Source organism: Papio anubis, chromosome 15 (assembly GCF_008728515.1).
Source record: "Papio anubis isolate 15944 chromosome 15, Panubis1.0, whole genome shotgun sequence".
Classification (NCBI taxonomy): domain Eukaryota; kingdom Metazoa; phylum Chordata; class Mammalia; order Primates; family Cercopithecidae; genus Papio; species Papio anubis.
This window is the reverse complement of record NC_044990.1, coordinates 22,894,889-22,910,085: the sequence shown is the minus strand read 5'-3', so window position 1 is coordinate 22,910,085 and position 15,197 is coordinate 22,894,889. Positions and strand designations below refer to the sequence as shown.

Sequence of the window (15,197 nt, the reverse complement as noted above, 5' to 3'; positions counted from 1 at the left end):
AGTACCAGGAAAAGCTTCCAAAAAGAAGCCACTTGGGCCAGGCGCCATGGCTCACGCCTGTAATCCCAGCACTTTGGGAGGCCGAGGTGGGTGGATCACTTGAGGTCAGCAGTTTGAGACAAGCCTGGCAAACATGGTGAAACCCCGTCTCTACTAAAACTATAAAGATTAACCGAGTGTGGTGGTGCATGCCTACAGTCCCAGCCACTAGGGAGGCTGAGGTGGGAGGATCGCTTGAACCTGGGAGACGGAGGTTGCTGTGAGCCGAGATGGTGCCACTGCACTCCAGCCTGGGCGACAAAGTGAGACCCTGTCTCAAAAACAAAAACAAGCCACCTGAACTGAGTGTGGAAAGATGCAGGGGACTCAGTGGAAGAGGCCATCTCAGCAGAGAGAGTGGGGATGCCCAGCCTGGCGGGTGGGCGAGGGGGATTGTGTCTGAGCAGTTTGAGAAGGAAAGTGGCCCTCCATTAAGCAGATGAGCAGATGAATGCTTCTTGGACGCCATGTTTGGATTGGGTGGGGAATGTAGGAGACAACTCTCAGAGAGCTCCGGGTGTAGCAGGTGGCATGGTTTTGTCCCTGGTGGACCTGGCAGATGCCCATCGGCCAGTGGAGAGGGGAGTGAGCTACCCAAGTCACTCAGCCTGGAAGTGGGGGAGGCAGAGCTTGGAACAGACCTACTGGGCTTCAGGACCAGGGCGGCCCACGCCACCACACAACAGCCCTGAGGGCTCTGGATCCGAGACAAGTCAGGCTCATAAATAACGCAAATGAGAAGCGACAGCGCTAACATCTAGGAGGGAGCGTGCTGAGGGAGGAATGATTCACTCCAGCTGGGAAGGGGCATCCTAGGTGGGGTCTTGAGGGCCGCGGGGGCCTTTGACAGACAGAGAGGATTGGGAGTCACAGAGTGGCAAGAGCTCTCTACTGGGGACACTATTAATTATTCTGATGGAATTTCTTCCTTAGGGAGGGAGCGTCCATGGGTTTCAAAGCAATGAGCAGCTGAAATCTACATTTCCTTGAGCTGTGGCTCCGCTGGTGGGCCCAGCCCTCATTCTCTAACCTGCCAGAGTCAGTGATTCTCTCAGAAGGGCATGTGGGTATTGTTTTTCCTCTTCGTTTGGCACTTAAAATTTTTTTTTCTCCGAGGCAGAGTCTCACCCTGTCGCCCAGGCTGGAGTGCAGTGGTGCGATCTTGGCTCACTGCAACCTTGACCTTCTGGGCTCAATCAGTGCTGAGTAGCTGGGCATACAGGTATGCACCACCAAGTCTGGCTAATTTTTTTATTTTTTATTTTTTATTTTTTATTTTTGTAGAGACAGGGATCTCTCCATGTTGCCCAGGCTGGTCCCGAACTCCTGAGCTCTTAAGCGATACTCCTGCTTAAGTACTGAAATTATAGACATGAGCCACTTTGCCCAGCCCTAGCACTTTGTTGACGCTAAATAAGTGTCTGTTGAATGAATGAATGAATGAATGAATGAATGAATGGAAAAGGGATATGCAAAAATATCTCTATCCTTCCACTATTAGGGAAATCTTTTGTAACTTTGAGATTATAAAACAGAAGATTTGGTTTACCCACAGGGCCCAACATTTAGCTTCTTTCTCTGAGGTTCTTAATTTTTTTGTGTGTCACAAACCCCTTTGGTGTCTGGTAAAACCTATAGAACCCCTTAGAATGAAGTTTTAAATGTTAAAATATGAATGTATGGGATCACAAAGAAAACATTTCTATTAAAATACAGTTATCTGAATATTTTAAGAAATGCATAGATATACTTGTTCATTAACACATTAAATAACAAGATCTGTCAGGTCTCATTAATTACTGTAATTTCAAAGCCATGATGAGCTTAATGACATTTATAAATCTCTGCAACAACTGTAATAGATCTAAAAATATCTATGATTTTCTTCTGTTGACAAAGTCACAAAACTGCTAACACTAGTATGGCCTGTTGCCTGCTCCATTTATCATCTAAGTGACAACTAAAGATTAGTGCAACAAAGATGCCTTTTTTTTTTCCCCATCCAAATTTATGAAGCCGCTGAATTCCATCCCTGGTTATGAACTTCCTCAGCACCCTTACCTGCTATTCTTGCAAAGGCCGTGGTCGCTGAGGAAGAGGCGTACCTGAGACCAGGTCCTCCTGAGCCTGTGAGTGAAACCACTGCGGGAAGGTCAGGTGGGGAAACCCAGTTACTGGAGTTGAGAATAATTTTGGTTCTTTGGTTGCAGAAGGAAATGGTAGAGACAAGTCATTTGCTTTGCCTAAGACCGTGCAGGATTTGTCTCCAGAAAAAAATGACTGGGCTCAGAAGCTCTAATGGGTTGAATAGGCTCCTGGCTTGGTGGCTTTTATCAGGCCTCAACTCTGGATTTTCTCCTTTCTCCTCGGCAGACAAGAGCTCAGTGAAACCCTGGGATAAACACCTTGCGTTACCAGCAGTCAGTTGAAGCATTTTGTTTGTTTGCCTATTTGTCTTCTGGGCTGTGTATCAAATTAGAGATGAGGAGAAAAGACCAATAAAACCTCGAGTTGATTGAGAGTGTGTGGAAACACACAGCACTTCCGCATTTGGCTTCACATTTCTTCACGGTGGTTTGGCAACGTATACCCCAAACCTTAAATCTGTGCATACACTTCGGTCTAGTAATCCGGCTGCTACAATGTTTTCTTAAGAAAATAATTATTTTTCATAAAGATATGTCTACAAAATTTTTATTGGTATTTTAAACAATAATTAAAAAAATAGAATAATTAAAACACAAACAATCCAAGCAAAAGAAGAAAAAAAGAAGAAACCATTTGCAACATATTACAAAAAGTGCAAAACCAAATGCTGCCAAGATTCAAAAGAGTATTACAGTACAACAGCAATTTGGAAAGCTAAAACAAATATACATCAAAAATGCTAGAAGCACTTACACGAAATGTTAACAGTGGTCATCTTTGCCTGGTGGGACTCCTGATAAGTATTATTTCCTCCATGTGCTCTTCTAGGTTTTCTAAAGTTCTTGCAGTGCGCATGTATTATGTAGCTCAGCTAAATGTGTTTATTTTTGAGAATATGAATGCTAAGTTCGTGTCTGAAAGAAGGACCAGTGCATTTGCTCCAAAAAATCATTTCTTCACAAAATTAGAGCTCAATTCAAATCTATCATCTGTCTCCTAACAGTGTGAATGCAATAAGACAACCTGGTTTTGGCGGGGGGTGGTGGGGTTGTTTGTTTTTGAGACAGACTCTCCCTCTGTCACCCGGGCTGGAGTGCAGTGGCAGGATCCTTGATCCTCAATGAGATAACTTGGAAAGGTCTGGATGGGAGTTGACGGGGTGGCTCCCGTCTTGAGGCTCCTCCTGCCACTAAATAAGGGCAGCAAGATGTGAAGCAGGTCCTGCCCAGCTCTCCCATTTACTGTTGTTATAAGCAAGCAAGGCTTCTGGGCTGCCATCTGCACTGAGATGTGGACATGAGAGTGGTGAGTGTCTCCTGGGGCTTAAGGACTACTGGGCTCATTGGACCCCTCCACACTCCAGAGCTCTCACTTCCTCCTTCTCAGCTGGAGGAGGCAGGCATGGCAGCAGGAGGACCCAGGTGACTCCGGCAGGGAACACAGGCTCATCTCGCTAAAACTGTAGCCTTCTGGAATTCGCTAACTTTACACGTTTGAAATTCCTGATGCTCTGCTTCGGCCTTACAAACCTTTCCTTTCAGAGGCTGATCACATCTCGGTTGTAAATAATATTTAGGGTACCTTTGTGCCTTCACTATACAAATCTCCAGCTGTCGTTTTCATCAGACAGAGCAAATCATTTGTGGCTCCCTCCAGGACCACTGGGCCCCTCTCTGCTCCACCATCAACAGGCAGATTCCAACCATTCTTCCCAGTGTGGCCGAGGGAGGCCCTTCAGGTGAGGATGAAGGAGGGACTGATCCTGGGCTCCGCGGAGGCCCCGCTCGGGTGATGCTGGAGGCAGAAGGGAGCTGGGTTTTGATGAGGGAGGAGTTGGTCAGGAGTGGTTGTCACAGGCGCAGCAACGAGTAGCCCACGCAGGGCAGGCGGAGAGCCCTGCAGAAATGAGCTGGCCCGATTGTGTGCGGCGCTGATCGGTAGGGTTTTACGCCTGTGCTAGTCAGGGTTCTCCAGAGAAACAGAACCAATGGGATACATATACACACACATACACATACACATACACATACACATACATAAGAGGGGAAAATAAGAGGGGACATATTACAGGAGTGTGGTTTATGTGATTATAGAGGCTAAGAAATCCCACGATCTGCTGTCTGCAAGCTGGAAGACCCCAGACGCTGGTGGTGTAATTCAGCACGAGTCTGAAGGCTTGAAAACCCGGCGCTCCGACATCCAAAGTCAGGAGAAGATGGACACATCACCTCAAGCAGAGAGAGCGAACTCTTCCTTCCTCTGTCTTTGTTCTACTCCGGCCCTCAGTGGACTGGGTGAGGCCCACTGACACTGGGAAGGGCCACCTGCTTTACTCGGCTCACCAATTCAAATGGTGATCATTTCCAGAAACCCTCACAGACACTCCCGGAAATCATGCTTTACCATCCATCTGGACATCCCTTAGCCCAGTCAAGCTGACCCGTCAAATTAAGGATCACAACGCCTCTCGTTCTTTCCTTCACTCCACCCATGCATCTGTATGTGATGAGATCTCTGTGAAACTACTCTGTATATTGTATAGCTCTGGATGCCATAACATAGTTCCCACTGCCTGGGAGCAGAGAAAGGCAAGTAAACAATGATCATCTAGAGAAAGTCCTGGGTGAGTGTGAGTTTAAGGGGCAGCCCGCTGGAGCTAAAGAGGAAGTGACTAGCTCTGCTGGAGATGAGGGGAGGGAGGGAAGGAAGAGAGGTGTAAAAGCAGAGCCACGTGAATCGGGACAGCCTGTCAGGGAACTGGGTCTTGCAGCCAAAGCCGAGGCTGCTCACCATAGAAGAGGCTGGCAACATGGCAGGCGGCAGGCTCCGGGGCCACCAAGAGAGCTGAGGCAGGCAGGCCAGCCTGCGCCCAGACTCCCCTTTAGGAATCCCATGTTGATGTTCGTGAGGCAGTGTGGGTTAGAGGCCAGAGCCTGGGCAGGGGCCACAGCTGATACTGCAGCACAGAGGCCACTTGGACAGCTGTAGCCATGTGCACTGGCAGGAGGGAGCGGGTCTGAGAAATATTTAGGAATGAAAGGGTGGATGGAATATAATGGGTTGGGAAAGGAAGGGAGGGCCAAAAACGACTGGTACTGTGCGGGCAACCTGCATGTTCTGGGTCACGAAGCTGAGTTCAGTTTTGAGGTGGTTATGGGACAGCCCTGTGGGGAAACCAGCAGTTGGTCGTTGGGATTTAGAGCTGGGGATAGGGAGGAGCCTGGGCTGCTGCTGAGCTTCACGGATAACACTGTCCTGGGGAAGGGGTCCTGCCGCATCCCAGTGCACTGCCTATAACTGTGGGCAGTTCCTTTCCTCTCTCTGTGCCCTGGCTTCCTCCTCTGTAGTGTGGAATGCATTAGGTTGGTGAGGATTGAATGAGCCATGCTCAGTGTGTGTTAGCTATTGTTATGACCGTTTGGGACTCTACAGGTTGTAAGTGGAGGCTGAAACCTTAGGTGGATGCAACAGCCCAGGAAGAGAATTGTGAGTGAGCGGGGAGAGGCCCCAGGACAGCGACGAGCCTCGGCGGGGAAGAATGTTTTCTCACTCTGATTTTGAGTATGATGCAGAGGGGCTGTGTTTTAAAATCTCTTTAAAATAAATTCTCACCAGACCTATAGCTAAGCATATAAAAAACTGAGTTTTACAAGCAATCTGAATTAAACATTTACTCATGATGTTTCTGAATGAATAAAGCGATACAGTAAACACTGTTCAGGACACTTGGAAGCACCCGGGGACCCTGCTGAGACCACGCCTCGCTGGTAAGGAGCTGCGTGACATTGGGGAGTCACTGTGCGCTCTGAGCCTGAGTTTATTCACTGTAAAATGAGTCGGTTGGATTAGAATCATTGCTTGGGTTCCTTTCAGCTCTGGGTCTAGCTTTTTTTTCTTCTTCTTCGAGATGGAGTCCTGCTCTGTTGCCCAGGCTGGAATGCAATGGCACGGTCTCGGCTCACTGCAACCTCCACCTCCCAGACTCAAGCGATTCTCTTGTCTCAGCCTCCAGAGTAGCTGGGATTACAGATGCCTGCCACCACGCCGGCCTAATTTTTGTATTTTTTAGTAGAGACAGGGTATCACTATGTTGGCCAGGCTGGTCTCGAACTCCTGACCTCAGGCGATCAGCCTGCCTCGGCTTCCCAAACTGCTGGGATTACAGGCGTGAGCCACCACGCCTGGCAGGATCTAGCTTTAAGGGCAACCACATGTGAACCTGGTTTTAGTTACCCGATATACTTGGAAGTTAAATGCCAGGTCTTCTTTAAAAGCATGGATATAGAGGGCAGGTGGGAGGGGACAGTGGAGTTGGGGGTGCTCAAATCTAGGAGTCTAGGGCAACACTGACTCTGACCCTGGCTGGTTCCCAGTGTTACCAAAAGGGAGGGTCGGTGGGTCGCTCGGTTGGCAGCCCAACCTGGGACCTGGCGTGAGGGCCCCTGTGCTGGAGGCACGCACACTCCCATGACCACTGCAAACACAGTCGCTACCCTTGTGTTTCCAGTCAGTTGAGGAAGCGAGATAGTGAACAAGTCCCAGAAATGAATGAAAAAGTTCTAAGGCCATAGGCGAGTCCCTGAATTTCTCTGGGCTTCAATTTCCTTCCGTGTAAGATGGGATATAAATGTTTAATTCAAGGGCTGTTATGAGAGTAAATGTGCTAACATAGTTTATTTATTAGTATTTGACGGGACTTGTGGAGATACATTCAGTACCAGGAGAGTTAATAAATGAGGACAGAGTGGTCAGTTATCAGAAGATGAAGGCAGGGTGAATGCATCTTCAAACTGCACAATGATGGCCCCCAAGAGTTGCAGCAGTGGGCTGCAAATTCAGCTCCTGTTTCCAAACTATGAAAGAAAGAAGGAAAGATGATCAGGCTGATGCTATCGCTTCTGGCTTAGAATGTTTCAACGGCTTCCTGTGGCTCTTAGATAAAATCCCAGCCCCTTATTCTGTCTCACACACTCCTCTCCTTTTGCCAGTTCTTCGGTTCCACAGCATGGAGAAACCAAATTTCTCCATTTCTGGGGCCAGCTGTGTGCGTGCTGTCTCATTCTTCATTCCCAGCTCTGCTCACCAACCCTTTCCTCTGTGACTCTTCTCCGCCCTGGGTCAGTCGCCGGCTCCACTCCGGAGGCTTCCTCGTGTGCTCCCCTTGCCTGCCTGTAAATGTGGGCCTGTCTTCTCTATAGTCACCACTCTGTCCCTCAGGGTGCTTGACACAGAGTAGGCGTTTGGGAAATGTCAGTAGAATGAGTGGATCTGCTGAAAGTACACAGTTTTCCCCATCCTGAGATCTGCATGTCAGGATCCCCCCGGATCTTCAGAAAGACGGAGCCACGTGATGTGGTGGACACACCGCCTGGCGCAGGGCCTGTCTGCTCGGATTGCAAAAATGGTGATCTAAGAGGAACGAAGGAGGCTGGTGGAGAAACAATTTGAGATGATGAGCCCTGAAGTGGAAGTTTACTGAAAGCAGGGAGGGAAAGGAGAAGGGGGAAACAGTGAGTTTTAAGGTAGTTTACACAAAACGTGCAAAGGGCGTATTAGGAAGCCTGCTGTCTATGACCACTGCCTGTAAGGTACATCTGTAAAAGTTAATGAGGTTTTTGGAAGTAAACAAAAGGTCAGCCCAAGCAAAGAGAAAGCTGAGGACAGTACAAACCCGTAGAGTGAGGGGACACATTTTAAGACAAAGATCACAAAGGTGAAGGGCCAGTGACTAGTCATGAATTATCCACAGTGTAGACAGATAACAGGAAATCAGAAGTTCACATGGTAAAAACTTTTCAGACATGTTGAGCTGGGAAAATGGTATATACGGTAAACCTCAAGGTAAAATATCGCCAGAGCCTTGAAAAGTCATAGCAACCACTCCATACAGCATTTCACAACTAGACAGTGCTCCAAAGATCTTTGTCTCCTCTCTCTCTCTCTCTCTCTCTCTCTGTCTCTGTCTCTCTCTCTCACTGTTACTCTGCCACATTGGAGAGAGCTGCTTCAAAACAGTAGAGCATGTCCTTTTCAGGCATCTTCTATAGTAATGATTCCAGAATTTTCACACCATACTCACTTGCTGAATTAAATTGGATTCAAAGGATTGGAGATGTGTAGTTTTCACATGTAGGGAAGACATGCTATTTAATGATACAAGTCATGATTTCAGGTAGTTTAAAAAGAATTATTGGCCAGGCGTAGTGGCTCACACCTGTAATCCCAGCACTTTGGGAGGCTGAGGAGGATGGGTCACTTGAGGCCAGGAGTTTGAGACCAGCCTGGCCAACATGGTGAAGCCCTGTCTCTACTAAAAATACAAAAATTAGCTGGGCGTGGTGGTGCTTGCCTGTAATCCCAGCTACTCTGAAGGTGGAGGCAGGAGAATTGCTTGAACCCTGGAGGCAGAGGTTGCAGTGATCCGTGATCATGCCACTACACTCCAGCCTGGGCAACAGAGTGAGACTCCGTCTCCAAACAAACAAACAAACAAAACAAAAAATTACCCACTCACACAAAAATTACCACTTGTAAAAATGTTTTTTTGCTAATTAAAAAATGATCCAGAGCCTATGTGAAAAAAAAAAAAAACCTTAGGACTTTAAGACAATACTGTTTTCCATGTGAGCCATCACGGTGAGATGACTTCGAGGAAGATCCTCAGGCCCCATGGACTGTGTTCATAAAAGTGTGTGATGGTGACTTCCTCCATTGGAGTATTGTTCTGTTGTGGGCCGTGTCTTCTATAGGACATGGATAAACTCAGAATGCTTTCAGGGAAGGCGATCAGGAAGGAGAAGACCCTCAAAGTTATGAGATGTGGGAAAAAACGGAAGCAAGATTCCATTCATGCCACCATCCACCTTCCCACCCAAACCAGAACCTTGCTACTAATTGTAGACTCTTGTACTTTACTCAGTTCCTCCAGGATCCAGGCACCACTCTCCATTCCCCAGTGTTCTCAGCTGAGTTCTGGTGCCTGCTGTGTCTCCCGCAGCTTCCTCCGGGCTGGTTCACCTCCACCCATCTTCCATACAGCTCTCAGAGGGAGCTTTCTAAGATGCACCTCTGTGTGTGTCCCCTCTGTTAAAATCCTTAATAAATACTCAATGCATTCCCCATCTGATCCAAGCCTTTCATGATCTGACCCACACTTACTGTGACAGCCTCCTCCTAGGTCCCCAGTCACAGGCACCCTGGGTTCTGGTCAGGTCATATGCCCAGCAGGTTCCTCACTAGGCTAAGTGCCTTCTCCTTTCCATGCTTCTGCACCTGCAGGGCGTGCTAGGACAGAAATTCAGCTTCAAGACTGCAAGGAGAGAAACTCACGCTCAAAAAGAGAAACGATCAACAAGCATACAGTAGTATACGCCCAATAGAAGGTAACCCTCAGTGAAAAACGTGGCCCAGTAAAATTTCTGTCCCAACGCAATTTTTCCTAAGTTGAATATGTATGCTTACTGGGATAGGGAGGAGACGGCAGAATAGTTCTAACTGTACAGCCCCTCAGTCTCCTGAATTCAGAGGCAAGAGACAGTTTTTGTCACTAGTGGAAGATCCCCAGGGAAGACTCTGAGAACCTGTGGCCAGGGAATAGGCGCATACTCTGATTTGCTACCCTGTACCAGAGAAGGACGGCACTGTTCTGAGATCCTACTAGGACCACGTGGAGGGAGGGAAGCAGGGAAGGCGGCTCTTCAAACAAAAGGATGCTTGGAGACAGAACACTGGACTTCTTTCTTGCAAGCCTTCCCTAACCTCCTCTGGCCTTCCCCAGAAGTCAAGCGCTTCCTCCTGGGTGCTTCTGGAAGTCCTCATTAATACCTCTCTTCCAGCATGAGTTACGGCACCACTGTGGTTTTTCTGATGATGTCCCTTCTCATCCATCCAATACAAGTTCCCAGTAGGCAGTGATTTTGTCTGTCTGCCCTCCATATCCACCCTCCACCCTCTACCCGCTGCTCTCCCATGTGGATGGCAGCCTGGGGTCCTGTGCCCTCTGGCTTCTGGGGGCATTTGGCCAATGCGGTTCATCATCAGTGGGAGATGAGAGCTGCTCTCGATCCCTCTGGCAGCTTCCCTACAGGGTTCCTGTGAGCTGGTGGCTCACAGGACTAAAGGCGACAGCCTCTCTCTCAGGAAGTCCCCCCCACATAGCTTCAGGTTCTGGAAGCAGCTCCCTTCCCTCAGCCCTGCCCGCCTTGTTCTGCTGTTCATGGCCCTGGAAGTCTGCACTATCTCTTTAGGGTTCCCTATACTCTGCCCACACTGAATAAGTAGCTCCTTTATTAAACTCTCCTCCGACGACCCAATCGGGGTGTGCCCTCCACCGCCCTGGTTCCTGCCTGGACTATGACACACAGTGTCCTGTTCGTCTTCATTGCCCCAAGATCCAGCTCTGTGCCTTCCACACCACAGGCACTGAATAAGCTCATGGATTATGGAATGATTAAACATAGGAGAGTATTGAGACCTCTATAGAAAATGGATCAGAGGAGTAGCCTTCAACATTTTTTTGACCAGGTCTTATAGTAAGAAACATTTCATAATGCAACGCAGTAAACACGTCACAATTATATATAACTGAACAAGAAATTTCATGAAGCAATGCTTACCTTTGTATGTGTAATGCTCTGTGATCTTTTCTATTTCATTCTGCTCTGTTTTAATTTTCAAATGAAATTCTCATTATGGTCCACTGCATTGATTTCATGGCCCGCGAAACGACAGGAACCCCTAGGTTAGGAAGCATGAGACTACTGATGTTTAGCTTTCCCTCTGGGTTGGAGAATCTGTGATTCCTGAAGTAGAATTCGAAGGCGCAATGAATGAGGATGCAGTCATGTCGCAGTGACGGTGCATTTAGCGGGAGTTGACTTTATTGCCTTGAAAAAGCAAAGGAGGCCAGGCAAGGGGGCTCATGCCTGTAGTGTCAGCACTTTGAGAGGCCGAGGTGGGTGGATCACCTGAGGTCAGGAGTTCAAGACCAGCCTGGCCAACATGGCAAAACCCCATCATTGCCAAAAATACAAAAAATTAGCCAAGTGTGGTGGCACGCACCTGTAGTCCCAGCTATTCAGGAGGCTGAGGCGGGAAAATCACTTGAACTTGGGAGGCAGAGGTTGCAGTGAACCAAAATTGTGCCACTGCACTCCAGACTGGGCAACAGAGCAAGACTCCATTTAGAAAAAAAAAAAGCAAAGGAACTCACCATTCTATCTTCAGTTTTTCATAGAACTCTTACTCAAAGTTGACTTTGTTTTAGGTAAACCTAATTTGGGAGTGGGGAGGTGGGGAGGTTGGAGTTCTTTTATTTTGGACAGGATCTCACTTTGTCGCCCAGGCTGGAGTGCAGTGGTAAGATCTCAGCTCACCACAACCTCCACCTCCCAGGTTCAAGCGATTCTCCTGCCTCAGTCTCCCTAGTAGCTGGGATTACATGTCTGCCACCATGCCCGGCTAATTTTTGCATTTTTAGTAAAGACCGAGTTTCACCATGTTGACCAGGCTGGTCTCGAACTCCTGGTCTCAAGTAATCCACGTGCCTCGACTTCCCAAAGTGCTGGGATTACAGGCATGAGCCACCACACCTGGCCCTGGAGTTCGTAATGCATGCCGATGTCCATGGGCAATTTTAAGCATCAGGTTCATAAGCATTAGTGTCTAGGAACCACAGGCCCTGAGAGCCAGACATGCCCGTGAGGGTTCAGGGTGAGACTGAAGTGGAGGCTAATCAGGTGAGCTTGCCTCAGGCTTCTGGAGCGTTTCCCTGTGTCCTTGCTGGCACCAGCAGCTTCTCTTTAGCAAACACATTTCTTAGTGCCCTAGTTATGGGCAGGGCTAGACCGAATGCACAACACAGGCCTGTCCACATCGCCAGGGCTCTGCAATCCACTTGCAGTTGGATGTTCTCTCAGTGCTTCAAACTCAGTCGAAGTCTGTGATCTTGCCTACCTCAAAAATCGTATGATTCTATTTTAAAAACTGAGTTACATATGTTCTCTAAAATGGAATCTCCCCTCTTAATTCACTCCCTGTCATTCTCCTGGTATCTAAACCGTAAGGCCAAGTTAAAAGGGTAGAAGATGATCATAGATATTATGTAGCTGTGATTCTAAGTCAAATTCCCAAACCCTGTCATCACCTCCCTGCAAGGTTCTTGAGAGAGAAAAATGCAAAAAAGGTAAGCCTCAGTAGGTGGACTTGTGGCCAGGTGGGGGCATTGGGCTCAAATTTCGAAGGGGAGCCCTCCCTGGCAAGCTGGGCAGACACCCCCATTTCCTTGTTTCCTCATCATCCTTCAAATTCATACGAGCACTTACAATCTTTCAAGCATGGGGAGAGAACAGTGAACAAAACAGAGCCCCTGTCCTCCTGAAGCTTATATTCTAGTTGGGGAAACAGAAAAGAAATAAATAGAGATACATATACCAGCATAGAAGATGGTGGTTAGTGCTGTGCAGAAATCTGCTATGGTACGTGGTGGGCAGAATGTGCGTGTGTGTGTGTGTGTGTGCACATGCACGTATGTGCTTTATTATAGTTAGTGGTGTCAGTGAGGGCTTTTTGAGGAGTGACATTTGAAGAAAGAGCTGAGTGAATTTGAGTCATGGAAATACTGAGGGGAAAAGCATCAGGTGAAAGGAAGAGCGTGGGCAAAGGCCCTTTGGCCTCATGCTGGGGGGTGGAGGCAGGCCTCCGGCCTTATCATAGTGGTCTGGGCAGCGTCCTTTGTGCTTCTCCCCCTCAACCCATGCCAAACCCTGGCCACTTTGGACACATACTCAACAATTTTTAAAATTATTATTTTTAATTGTGGTGAAATTCGCATCAATTTAACATCTTAGTCATGTGTAAGTGTACAATTTGGCGGCATTAAATATATTTATTATTGTGCAACCATCATCATCACCCATTTCCAGAATGTTCTTATAATCCCAAACCGGAACTTTGTACCCATGAAACAGCAGCTCCCCATTCCTTCCTCCCCTGAGCTGCTGGCAGCCACTGTTTCCTTTCTGTCTCTGTCAATGGGACCACTCCGGGTACCTCACACAAGTGGAATCACATAGTGTCTGTCTTTTTGTGAGTGGCTTATTTCGTTTAAGCGTAATGTTCTCCAGGTTCATCCATGTGGGGCATGTGTCAGAATGTCCTTCCTTTTCAATGATGAATAGTGGTCCATGGTGTGGATGGGCCTCGTTTGGTTTACTCATTCATTCTCTACGGTCAGTGGACCCCCGGGTTGCTTCTGCCCCTTGGCTAGAGTGGATAATGCCGCTGTGAACATGGCTGTACAAGAATCTCTCCAAGTCCCTCTTTCAGTTCTTTTGGGGACATTCCTAGAAGTAGACAGTTTTAGCTCCCTTTTCCTTGAGCTGATCCACTGTGCTGTGCATGCTGCCCCTTGTTAGTTATGTCACTGTTAGGGGGACCGTGTTGATCGGGTCACCTGTTTCCCTCCTCTCGACTGTAAGTTCCTGGGGAACAGGGAGTGGTGCTTGGCACTGCACCCCCGATGCCACGGATAGCGCACAGTCTGTGTCCCAGTAGGATTTATTCAGTGAGCATGTCTGGAAAGGGCTGCCCCAGGAGGAGGGTGAAGGCTGGGCTGCACAGAGCCTGCCCCTCCTTTGTGTTTTTACATTGGGCTTCTCTGATTTTGTTGGAAAGGAGACTCTGTCCCTAAAATAAAAATGGGGATAATCCATTTTCCTGTGAGAGAAATGAAAGATTTAGTCTCTTCCATGGAGATTAAATGTCCTGCCCGCTGTCCAGGTGCAGTGAGGGGCGTGGCCGGGACCAGAATCCCTGCTTCCCTGTTCTCTAGTCAGTGCTGCTGCTGGAAAAGAGTCTTCTTTTGTTTTCCCTCTCACCTCTGGCTGCCTCTCCCTCCCCTCAAAGGTCAGAGCAGTGCCAAGGACAGAAGACAGAGTAGACCCAGCCTAGGCCCTGCTAGGCCGGGCAGCCTGGCAGGTAGAGTCGGCGGGGGTAGAGCTCTTGCTTTGCTGTTCACAATCTTCAACCAAGTTCAGGGAGGTCTGAGTACTGAGGCCTTCAGAGCCGCTGCAGCCCCAGGTAGCTCAGGAGAACTGCCAAGCCCAGGAGTGCAAAGGCTGGTGTTCTTCAGGCTCTGAGGCTGTCCCTCCTGGTGGAGGTGAACTGCTTCTTACTGGTGTGGACAAGACTGTGGGTATGTGTGTGAGTGTGAATGTGAGTGTGTGGAGGTGATACAGAGAGGCCTAAAGGGTGTGTGTGTGTGTCAGGGGGAGGGGTGGGTGTGTGTATGAGAGAGGCAGAGGCAGCAGGAGAGAAAGAGAGTGCAATGCAGAGAAGCAGGCAGAACCTTCCTCATAGAGTTTTGGGGGTGACATGATCTGAAAAGCACTTGGAACAGTACCTTGCTCACAGCAATGGCTGTGTTGATGGTTTTTATTGTTATAGAGGCACAGACACAAAGAAAGGCAGAGAGGGAGAGGGGAGAGTGAGGAAGGGAGGTGGGAGGCTGCAGGAGGGAGGAAGAACTACATTCTGGAAACCTCAGAGATTTAACAAACGGGTGGAATCTGGGAAGAGCTCCCCTGCCTGCTTGTTCTCTTATAAAGCTGATTATGCTTACCTTCCTCCCCCATGGTATTTTAAACTTAAATAACACAGCCTCCATTGTGTAAAGCAAAATAATTTTCTGGATTCCCTGCTGTACCTCAGTGCACCATGCTTAGGGAATCTGCCCGGCAACGCGGACGGACTGTGGGAGTCTGCCACGGAGGCTGCGTCCCCCGCTTGCTGGTTAGGGTGCTCCTATGCCCAGCCTTCCAGGCCTGGCCTCCCCCAGCCCCCCAGCCAGCCCCCAGCACAAATCATTCGGGCTTTATCTTATCTTTAGCAGGAACACTGCTTCCCATATGTGTAGGATTAACGGTGAATCTTACCGCCTGGACAGAGATGGGTCCTGGGTGACTCCAGGCCCTAAGAACCTTTCCCCAGTGTGGACTAGTGGGGAGCTCCAG

The 15,197-nt window shown here is 48.5% G+C and overlaps 1 long non-coding RNA gene across 3 annotated transcripts; it reads right to left on the bottom strand.

Annotated features, from left to right (window-relative positions):
• Positions 1-6,356: 6,356 nt before the first annotated feature.
• Positions 6,357-15,197, bottom strand: LOC103879218. Of its 3 annotated transcripts, none has more exons than XR_639740.4 (4): positions 15,120-15,197; positions 10,803-10,923; positions 9,346-9,496; positions 6,357-7,662 (listed from the first exon to the last, which is right to left on the bottom strand). It is a non-coding gene; the product is annotated as an uncharacterized LOC103879218 (long non-coding RNA). The 3 variants fall into 3 exon arrangements; XR_001896817.3 differs by having other exon boundaries at positions 10,803-10,988; positions 15,120-15,177; XR_639741.4 differs by having other exon boundaries at positions 6,358-7,615.